The 10,926-nt window shown below is 42.8% G+C and overlaps 1 protein-coding gene across 1 annotated transcript in view; it reads left to right on the top strand.

Annotated features, from left to right (window-relative positions):
- The first annotated feature begins 5,927 nt into the window (after window positions 1-5,927).
- Ust (uronyl-2-sulfotransferase) overlaps window positions 5,928-10,926 on the top strand; it is a 238,928-nt gene continuing 233,929 nt past the window's right edge. The window contains exon 1 of the mRNA XM_013027014.1: window positions 5,928-6,008. The gene's annotated coding sequence lies outside the window, so the exon portion shown is untranslated. The remainder of the gene's footprint in view (window positions 6,009-10,926) is intronic.

Below are 10,926 nucleotides of genomic sequence, written 5' to 3'. Positions count from 1 at the left end.
GTGTTTTGAATTACTCTAATGATTAATGAGATTGAGCATCTTTTCATGTGTTTCTTGGCCGTTTGTGTATGTTTTTGTTGGAAAAAAAGGTCCTATCTTTTGCCCACTTTTGAAATGGGTTGTTTGTTTTAGTTATTGAATTGTATATTCTGGATATTAGACCCTTATTAGGCACATTATTTTGCTGTTAATTTTGAGGTTGGAAAGGATGGTAGCGATTTAGCACAATACCATTATGTATTGTACTCTGTTTAACAGATACATACCTTTGTAAGGAGCTGGAAATTAGTTTTGTACTTTAGTCTTTCAACTGTGAGATACAACATCTAGATATATATTGAAGCCTAAATAAAATCCTTAATGCTTGATCTTTGAGGACAAGAACCTTTCCAAAGAATCTTGGGAGACTTGTTTTACAGGACTGGTTTACTTTGAATAATAACCAATGGTTGTATGCATTCAGTTCTGATATATACCTGGATAATTAGCACTTATATTTTAGAGATGCCACAAAGAGAACAGTAGCTTGCACATGGACTGTGAATGTAGCCATTTTTGAATTGCAGATTATGAACAAGGGGATGTATTTTGCCTTTGTATTTGTCACTAGAATGGAACTGATGAGCTCAGCGGGGTAAAAAATTGGCTACGTTACTTTCCTTATACAATGTGCTGTGAAGCTACCAAGGCAATCTGGGGCATTCTTGGAAAATGGGAATTCATATGCAATTAACTCACATTGTGTTCACATCATGCTATATTCTGTAGAACAAGTCTATGGTTGCCATATTTCTCACATGTGTTTCTAGTTAATTTTCTACAAGTGTTAGAAAAATAATTTTTCAGTTTTGAAAATATAAATGATTAAAAGAAGAGGATTAAAATATAGAGTTAGATGCTGAACCTTGATAAAAAATTTGTAACTCTCATATTCAGGATGACCAGGCACTTAGCTGTGGTATTGAAGGTATGCAGTACTTCCTGGTCTGACTCAGGTTTTATATTGGTTGTCTATAATTTCCCAAAGATAGCCAGCGGCTCACTGTTATTGTCACACTGCCCATCTTTGATTCTGCTAGCATCCCTGGGCTGTTTGTTACATTGAAACGTATTTGTTAAATGAAGTTAAAGACTCAATTAGGAGCACCAAGTTTCTGTAGGAGTCATTCCAACAACCCTTCTGAAGTTTTATCTCTGGTATTGTGATGATTTCTTGGCTAGCTTCTTGAAGGTGTGTGTGTGTGTGTGTGTGTGTGTGTGTGTGTGTGTGTGAGTTCAGCATCTCCTATCTCTTCTCTTCCACTTCTCCTGGGTACCCTGTATAGGCCCTAGGAAGGAATTATTATGTTTGCCATGTAGACTATCCCTTGCTAAGATTCCAAATCTCTGCTTATTGGATCTATATGAAGTAAGAATCTGCCAGGAAAGACCAGTTCAATTGCTATCTTCAGCCGAGCTCTTCTATGCTGTTTGAAGCCAATGTGGCAGCACATATAATAAAATCACCTATGACATAGAGCACCATAAACATGTCTGTCTGCGCTCTGGGATAATTGTGTACCTCTCATCTTGGGAATCTGGAATTATGTTTGTAGAATCCTCTGGAATTATGAATACTTAAGATCTGTTTAGCAATTTGGCTGTATATGACTAGAATACCAACTTCTTTCTTATCATTTTTCTGAACTCCAGCCTAGTTGTTTTGGGAGTTTCTTTCTTTAGGTCAGTGTAGCAATTTGTGTAAAATTAGATCAAGATTCCTTCCTTCCTTCCTTCCTTCCTTCCTCCTTCCTTCCTTCCTTCCTTCCTTCCTTCCTTCCTTCCTCCTTCCTTCCTTCCTTCCTTCCTTCCTTCCTTCCTTCCTTCCTTCCTTCCTTCCTTCCTTCCTTTTTGTGCCAGGACTGGGGCTTGAACTCAGGGTCTTGATGCTGTCCTTAGCCTTGTTGCTCAAGGCTGGTGCTCTGCCACAATTCCACTTCCAGTTTTTTGGTGATTAATTAGAAATAAGAGTCTCATGGACTTTCCTGAAAGTCCGTGAGATGGTGCCAGGTTTGAACTATGATATAGTCCAAAGATCTCAGCCTACTGGGTAGCTACAGTTATAGGTATGAGCTACTTAATGATATCCAGCTTTAGACAGTACAATTAAGTCTTTGAGGAGGTGATGCCAGGGGGTTATGTGATTGATGAAATGGTGACTCAGTAGGTATTAGCTAAGAGCTGCCATACAAGGACTAGATCATACAATTAGGTCCCAATGTACCAATCCACTTACTTTTGTTTGGTAGAAGATATCAACCAGAATTCTTTACATTATAGCTTTGATTGGCTCTTCATTCATTGATAGATGGTTTACTTGTTTATTTTTATTTCGTTTTATTTTTGCATCACTGGAGATCGAACCCAAGGCCTTGCTCATACAAAGCCTATGCTCTACATCTGAGTTATATCCCCATCCCTGACAGATGATTAAAACGTACAATTTTATTTAACCATACAGCATGTCTGGAGCACCATTGATTTCTTTTTTTTTTTTAAACCAGGCAGTGAGTTCAACTTTCATGATCTCAAAGAAAAGAAAAAGGCAAATATTTTGAGAAATTCCTGTGTTTGATCATTCAACAAATCTTCATTCAAGGCCTTCTGAGTGTCAGAAACATCAGAAAGAATAAAGGTTTTGTGGTAGAAAGAGATCTGGGTAGGAAGTCCTGTTACCACATGCCAGCTGGGAGAGCCCAAACAGATTCTTAATTTCTCTGACACTTAAGTATTTTGATCTGTACAATACAATTAATAATTGTTGTCTTACAGGGAAATTATCTGTCCCAGGTCTTCACATTCAAATTCCACAGTGTCAATTTTTTTTTACCCTTTTCTTTTCTACTTTCTGACTGCCTCTTCATTTAATACACACACACACACACACACACACACACACACACAGAGTCTCACCATTACTAGTGGGTGTGTACAAATTCACTGATGACTAGTTCTCCAATTTTACCCAGAAATGTGAAATTACCTAGCTAGTATTTCTGTGGCTTATCTTATCGCCCTGAGATTGACAAAGGCCATCAATAGCTAACAAGTCTCAGACATTTGCCCTGTTAACTATCCATACACACAAACTTTCTTTCTTCTTCCTTCGGTCTTCAAATAACACATTCTTTGTGCTGGCTGCCTTCCTCTGTTTTAACTTTCTGTACATTATTTGTTCCTCGGTAGTGTTCAGGGAATATGCTGACTTTCTGAGAGGCTGGATATTCCAGGACTGGACTGATGACCCCTAAGATAGACCCTTAAGTTTACAGCAACTATGATACCAGACCTACATTGTGACTGGGCCTAGAACTCTCTCATGGTGGCATAGCCATCATGTTGATCAGCATAAACACTTCCTAGTTCCTTATGTTAGAAGGTCCTAGTTTCCCTAGTTCCCTAGAAATCGGGTAAAAGGCTGTAAGCCATGCAAGCAGATGACATCTTTGTCAAGTTCTCACAAGCCTGCTTCTGCTTTCTCTGTGTGGCCTTGAGCTGCCTTTGACCTGAACATGGATACAAGCCAGAGCCACGTATCTGCTGTAACTTGAGTATTTGAAAGCAAATGCTGATTTTATATTAGTTGATAGAAAGTTAAATGTTGTTTGAGAGCCTTAAAAAATCATGGCCTTGCCATTCTAGCTCTGAAGGTGCTTCTTTGATCCACAGGCTGTTGGAAGAGCTGCCTTCCCATTGGATAAGATGAACTGTCAGGCAGAGCTGGGTGGGTGCCTGGAAGGAAGTCGCCCTGGATCTGGAACCTGACCAGTAGTAGTTTAGTGGTTAGTATCATGAGGTCACGGGGGCCCCAAGACTTCAGTTTCTTCATCTCTAAATCCAGAGAGGTTGATTAGATCTAGGAAGAATCCTAGAACGCTTGGTGGAAGGAGGGTTTTCTAATGGACATGACTTTCAGCCTGGGAATATGTCCCAGTGGTCAGGAGTAAAAAAACATATCCTCTAAGTAATGTTCATATATATCTCCAGGGAGAAATTTCATTTTAATGCATAGTTAAAAGACTGTACCAGGTACTGGTCGCTCATCCCTATAATCATAGATACTCAAGGAGCTGAGATCTGAGGTTTGCAACTGAAAGCCAGACTGGACAAAAATCTTCACAGGATTCCATATTCAATTAACCAGCAAAATAGTGGACTGGAAATGTGACTCAAGCCAAGAGTTGAGAACATGAGGCCCGGGGTTCAAGCTTTAATACTGTCATATACAAATAAAAAATAAAAAGACTACAGGAATCTAGTGACTCAAGTATGTAGAACACAGCAAGTCATTTAGGGCCTTACAAGTTTTAATTGGGGTTTTACTTTTTTTTTTTTCTGTAGGAGAAGGACAGGTTCTTTCTATTCAGCCCAACCTGGTTTTGAGCTCACAATCCTCCCGCCTCAGTCTCCTGAGTGCTGGTATTGACAGATAGCACTACCATTCATACTCCCTCCCCCCCCCCCAAAAAAAAAGAAGGAAAAGAAAAGAAGTTTTAATTAAAATTGGCAGCACTACCCCTTGGGTCCACCAATTTCCCCTACAATGGACAATAAGAGGGTAAAATATTGCTCTAGAAAGTTCTACAAAGCAGAATGTCCCTGAGAATGCAGTGAAAAATAGGGTAAAACATGGTTTTTTAGAATTCAGTGTCAAGATATGATAAGGAGAAAGGGAAATAAGCAGAGATGAAGCAGTTGTGCAATTCAGAGACACTTTGTCTGCCTGTCTCATTCTGTGCTGACAAATCCAGTGGCCAAAAGAGCTCTAACGGTCTCAGCTCCTTCCTTTAACTCCATTGACTTCCGAGACTTACAATATTCTCTTGGACTTGCTAAATCTTTTAAGTAGTTGATGCAAAGTTGACTGTCATCTGCCTTTCCATGCACACACACACCTTCTGTCTAGAAAATTAGATCTGTCTTCCAGTAGTTTCTCTTCTGGAGTCAGAAGAGACGGAACAAAGGGGAGGGAGAACCCCCAGAACACAAGAGCCAAACCTTCTGAATGATAACACTCTGTAAACAAAGCAAAAAAAAAAACCCACCCAGATTGGGGACAGATGTTTCAGAAGGAAATCTGAATGATAGGGAGATATTTAAAAACATGAAGACCTCACAAGAAAATATACTCATGGGATAAATGGTTGAAGCAGGAGAGCTGATGATACCCCAGCTAGCACTGATCAGATGAAGGGGTGAACTGGCTTCATGCTTTCCTCTCTTTCCATGGCCCTTCTCTGGCCTGAAGAACTGAGGAAGGTTCTAGTGTCCATGGATTGGAAGCTATTTTCCTTTGAGAACTGCTGTGACACATCCCTGCTTTCTTGCTGAGAGGTGAGGGACCTTGCTTCGCCGGCCCCTGGACCCCATGGTCTTCCATGCAGATGTGGTCCAGCTCCTCCAGACACCTTTGTGCTGGACTAGCTGCACACCGAGAGGCCCCGCCCCTCTCAGAGCCACACCCAGCCAGCCAGAGGCTAGCATCCATGGCCCAGGACATCACAGAGTGAGGAAGATGCTTAGAGCCCAGCATCCTGTCTGGAAGTGATTATTCAGTCTCTCAGAACACTGGTGGAACTGACTCAGCTGCTTGGTTTCATAGAAGTATGATTGTTGATCTCTCATGATTTTATTCTGCTTTAGTGTCAGAATTCATCCTGTGTTGTGCACCCTCCAAAAGTGTGTAAAATCACATAGTCAGAAACTTCAAGAGGAAGTTATTATTTTTTTTCCATGGAAGGGGGAAGGGGAAGTCACTACAAAGTGACAATTGGGGAGCAAGCAAAAGCTGGTGGAGGGCTGTGCATGAGCAGCTAAGCAGAGCTGCCTGGCCCTGTAGCCTTGCCAGACTGGTCCAGCTTGTGTGTGGCCACTTCTTAGTGGGTGGAGGAAGATGTTCCTGGGTAGAAGATCGCCCAAAGGAGAGCAGTGTTGACGTAACCTCCAAGTGGGAAGCTGGTTTAAGCAGTGTGGGTAACGTTGGCTTTTTTTTTTTTTCTGGAATGTGTGGTGAGCTCTCCAAGCTGTTCTGTAACTGACAGCACTGGAAGGCACAAGAGGACAAGACGGAAGAATGGTGCAGAAGTGGGAACTCTAAACCTCACTCCTTCCCTTTCGCAGATGACAGGATGGAGGGCTGTTTTCTTTTCATTATGCTTCTCTCTGATTAAAAGGCTATTCTTGTTTGCCTGCTGAGCAGCGATCCAGGGCATCTGAAGTGTTTGTGGTTGTATTCTTTTAAGTCACGGTGCGAGATGAAGAGGTCCTCAGAAAGCAAGGAGGGGAAGGAGCTGCGGGTGACATCTGTGATGTCTACTCTTAGATTGCCTGTTCTCGCCTGGGTAAAGGCCATCTAGAGTTACATGGAGGGGAGGGTATTTGTAGTCTTGTATATTGGTATTTTGAGTCTTATACATTTGTAGCTTGATAATCAACTTGTGTGGGCATGCCTATGCATGTGTATGCATGCCTATGCATGTGTATGTATGTATGTGTATGCTTGCCTATGCATGTGTATGTATGTATGTGTATGCATGCCTATGCATGTGTATGTATGTATGTGTATACTTGTCTATGCATGTGTATGTATGTATGTGTATGTATGTGTATGCTTGCCTATGCATATGTATGTATGTATGTGTATGCATGCCTATGAATGTGTATGTATGTATGTATATGCATGCCTATGCATGTGTATGTATGTGTGTGCATGCATGCCTATGCATGTGTATGTATGTATGTACATGCCAGTACTTGGGCTTGAACTCAGGGTCTTGTACTCTTGCCTGTTTTTCCTTTTCTTTTTTTTTTTCATTCATGGCTGGTGTGCTACCAGTTGAGACATGCTTCAAGTTCTGACTTTTTGCCTGCCTGAGGCTGACTTTGAACCTCAGTCCTCCAATCTTAGCCTTCCCAGTAGCTATGATTACAAGTGTGAGCCACCAGGGCCCAGAGATTGTCCATTTCTCAATATTGTATTTGGTAAGTCCTTGAGTCTCTCTGTCTGGGGAGGGCTGGGCAGTGTGTGTGTGTGTGTGTGTGTGTGTGTGTGGTGTATGTATGTGTGTGTGTCTTTCTGGGGAGGGCTGGGCAGTGTGTGTGTGTGTGTGTGTGTGTGTGTGTGTGGTGTATGTATGTGTGTGTGTCTTGAGATGAATACAGTTGGACATGTTCTTTTCCTGACCTGAACCCTTGCGTAGGCATGTGCATGCGCATGTGGTTGTTAGAACTTCTGGGCTGCATTGAGAGAGTGACTAGAACGTGCTTTGATTGCAGGGAAAGCTTCCTTCCATCTTGGTGTTTCATTTGTTTTTGAGCATAATGCATTGCTGGGCCAAAATCTTCACCCTTTTGTGTCCCTCCTCCCCTCCCCCCACTACCTTGTAGACATCGTAGGTGATGTTTGGGTTAATTTCATACTGTATCTTGTTCATAAAGCTTATGTTTCATTGAAGTCTCACATCAGTGGGATTCAAAGGATCAGACACACGTGTTTCCCTATTGCTTTCACATGCTAGCAATCCTTTGCATTAGGCCTGGCAGCCCTCACTCTTTTATCTGTCATCTCCTCCCACTATAGCAGTTCCCTCCTTCAACAAATGTTCATCAAGCAGCGGCGAGAGAGGTGCTGGGTGTTGGTGACTCCAGATCACTCCAACCCCCCTTGAGTCTTCCCATCTCTTCTGTGACTCCCTTGCTGCCCTTCCCCCACAGCCTCTGCCCTAGGCCGAGTTTCCCAGCTCCCCCATTGGTCTTTCAGTTCTGAAAAGAACTTTGGTGCCCCCATCCGTGGATCCTATATTGTGTATACTCTGTCCACATTGCTGAGTTGTCCCAGTGCAGAACTAACTGGGCAGATTTAACTGGCTTCAGCCTCCTGGATGCCTACCACGTCAAAAGCAAGAATCCAGCCCTCTGGTTAGCCACGTGCACCTGGCATCTGTACCCTTGCCTGACTCCACATTTGCAGACAGAGAAAGCTCTCACTTTAACACTATTTTTTAAACTGTTATCGTAAAGGTGATGTACAGAGGGGTTACAGTTACATGAGTCAGGTTATGAGTACATTTCCTTTGAACAGTGTTACCCCCCGTCCCTCATTTTCTCCCAGATTTTCCCCTCCCATCTCCCTTCCCCCAAAGCTGTATAGTTCATTTCCGACATAGTGTCTAGTGAGTTTCCCTGCTGAATAGGTTCACCCTTTGTCCATCATTTCTGGGCTTCCCCTTCCCCTCCTCAAATCAAATGGTACAAAATAAAAAACAGTGACAGAAGGGAATAAACCAAAGAAAAAAGAACAACAGCAACAAAAAGATCTACAAACAGTATAATAAGAAACCTCTTCCATTTTTTTGGAGTTTATTTTGATAAGCATCATTTTATATGATCATCTGCACATAGCTATTGAGCCCTTGGGATCCTCTCCTAAGAATAACCTCCTTTGTTCTCACTGTGTGAATGTATAGACTACTGTTTAATTAATCACGTCCAAGTGTAATTATTTGTCCTTTATTATTTATTGGGTTAACTTGAAGATTTATAGGCACATTCTAGTTATTACAAATGAGGGAAACCATGCGGCCTATGTTTCTTTGGGTCTGGCTTACGCCGCTTAGTGTAATTTTTTTCCAAGTCTTTCCATTTCCTTATGAATGGGGCAGTGCCGTTCTGATGGAAGCATAGAATTTCATTGTGAATATATTCCACAGGTTTTATAAGCAGCTAGATTCCCAGACGTTTAGTCCCCATGGATCGTAGTTCTTTTGAATACTGCTAAGACTCCAGAGACCACAATTTGGGAAAATGGACATTTGAAGACCCACACGATGGACTAGTAAACTTGCATTCTTTTCTAGAAATGAAGTTTTCTCCCATGGATTTGCCCAACAGGCTGTTTAAGCTGATCAGAGGCAGTGTAGTGTTAACAGCACGTTGGGCTTCAAATCAGAAGTCCTCTGTCTAGTTCCTGGCATTAACCACCATGCAGCTGTGTGACCCTGGGTAATTCACTTCACCTCTCTGAGCCTCGGCTGGAACTTTAGAGGGAGCCTTTCTGTTCTAGAACAACCACCATCAGATTACGAAGAGAATGCTATCTTGCATTCTCCTGCCTGGAATGCTGTGAAAAGATGCATTTATTATATCGGCTAGCACACATCTTCAGTTTAAACAGGAGTCTGGCCAGAGCAGGTGGCAGATGGGTGTATAGGAATGCAGCAGCCAGTGTGTGGGGCTCCTGTCTTCTCCCCTCTCCTCTTCTTGTCCCAAAGGCTAAAAATGGATGTTCTGTCTATCCTGAGACCCCTGACTATTTTAAGTTGCAAAGAGCAGTCTAATGATAAGAAGTTCTTTATTGACCCTGTGATCATTTCAGATTTTAATGCTTTCCAAAATGGCAAAGAAATGATTGTCAAAATAGTTGTTAACTTAGTCTCAGATACAGATATGCAAATGTATCATTTCACACAGATGTCCTCAGTAACAGAGATTCTTTCAGATGTCCTGGGGTACACTGAGGAGGGCATGTATTACAGAGAAGAGGGCTTCACGGGATGGGTGTTCAAGCATAAATAGGAGTTTGACAGGTATTCTGAATGGGAGGAACAGCATCTGCAAAGGAAGCCACTGGCCATCTCTTTGGAGATGTCAGCATCGGGATGGTTGGTGGAAGGCTGGAAAGGGAGGGAAGAGAGTTACCGCAAGGCAGGCTGCTAAATAGGTTAAATTTGGAGGCTGGGATTGGTGGTATATTTCTGTAATCTCAGCACTTGGGAGGTAATGCGGGAGGTATGGCATTTGTGGCCAGCTTGGGCTACATGTCAAGACACTGTGGCAACCAAGCCAAACAAAATATGTAAATACTGCAGGAACTTCTGTTATCTTACCTAGGATGCAGTGGAGGAATCCCTGAACATTTTCAGACCACAGAGCAAAAGCAGCTTTGTTATTCAGAAAGAGCTCTGGCATCAGAAAGAAGCCATGGGAGCCTAGGAAGAGCATAGGCCCCTGGTCTGATGTGGTCTCCAAAGCACACAGTGATTTACAGATCATAAGCACAACCCCAGAAAGCATCTTCCTTTCCTGACCAGGGGCTTGCTGACCTTCCTCTGTGGAGCAGGTTCTGCAGACAGGAAGTCCTGGCAGCTCAGCTGTGGGGAAGGGAGGATGGGGGGGAGGGGGAGGGGGGAAGCGGGGAGGCCTGCACCCGGGAGAGGACCAAGCCCTCTCATTCCCACCCCATGCCACAGGGAAGCAAATTCCAAAGTTTCTTTATTTGATGGGAGTGGGGTTCAACGCTGGGCCTCCTATTTGCTGGGAAGGTTCTCTACCACTTGAGCTAGGCCCTCCAGCCTTTTTGGTTATTTTGGTCTAGACTGTGTTCTTTCTATCCCCTCATAGCTGGGATGACAGGTGTGTCTCACTGCACCCAGCTTCTAATGAGAATAACTTTATTTTTTCTTGGTACTGAGATTTGAACTCAGGGCCTTGTGTTCACTCTGCTTGCTTGCTCAAGTGGGTCTCTCACACTGCAGCCAGGCCTCCAGCCCAGTTTTTTGCTAGTTAATTGGAGATGGAGTCTCTCAGACTTTTCTGCCCCAGCTGACCTTGAACTATTTCCTCTGAATCTCAGCCCCTTGAGTAGCTAGAATTATAGGCGTGGACCACCAATAGGCTTGTGAAGTGACTTTTGAAGGGGCTTTCATCTTGCTAAAGTTTAGCTGGACCATCAACCCTTCTCCTGCAGAGAGTCTCCTAATAGAGTCTTGTGCTTGCCTCAGTGCTGACACTTTCCTGTTAGGGCAGCAGTTAGGAGGTAAGGGTTTATTTTTTTCTGCTTAGCTGAAATGGAAAGAAAAATCTCCAGTGCATTTTTTTTTTTTTTTTTTT

The sequence above is a fragment of the Dipodomys ordii genome, unplaced genomic scaffold (genome assembly GCF_000151885.1).
Source record: "Dipodomys ordii isolate 6190 unplaced genomic scaffold, Dord_2.0 Scaffold98, whole genome shotgun sequence".
Taxonomy (NCBI): domain Eukaryota; kingdom Metazoa; phylum Chordata; class Mammalia; order Rodentia; family Heteromyidae; genus Dipodomys; species Dipodomys ordii.
Note: the sequence above shows the minus strand (reverse complement) of the source record. Positions and strands in the feature narration are given on the sequence as shown.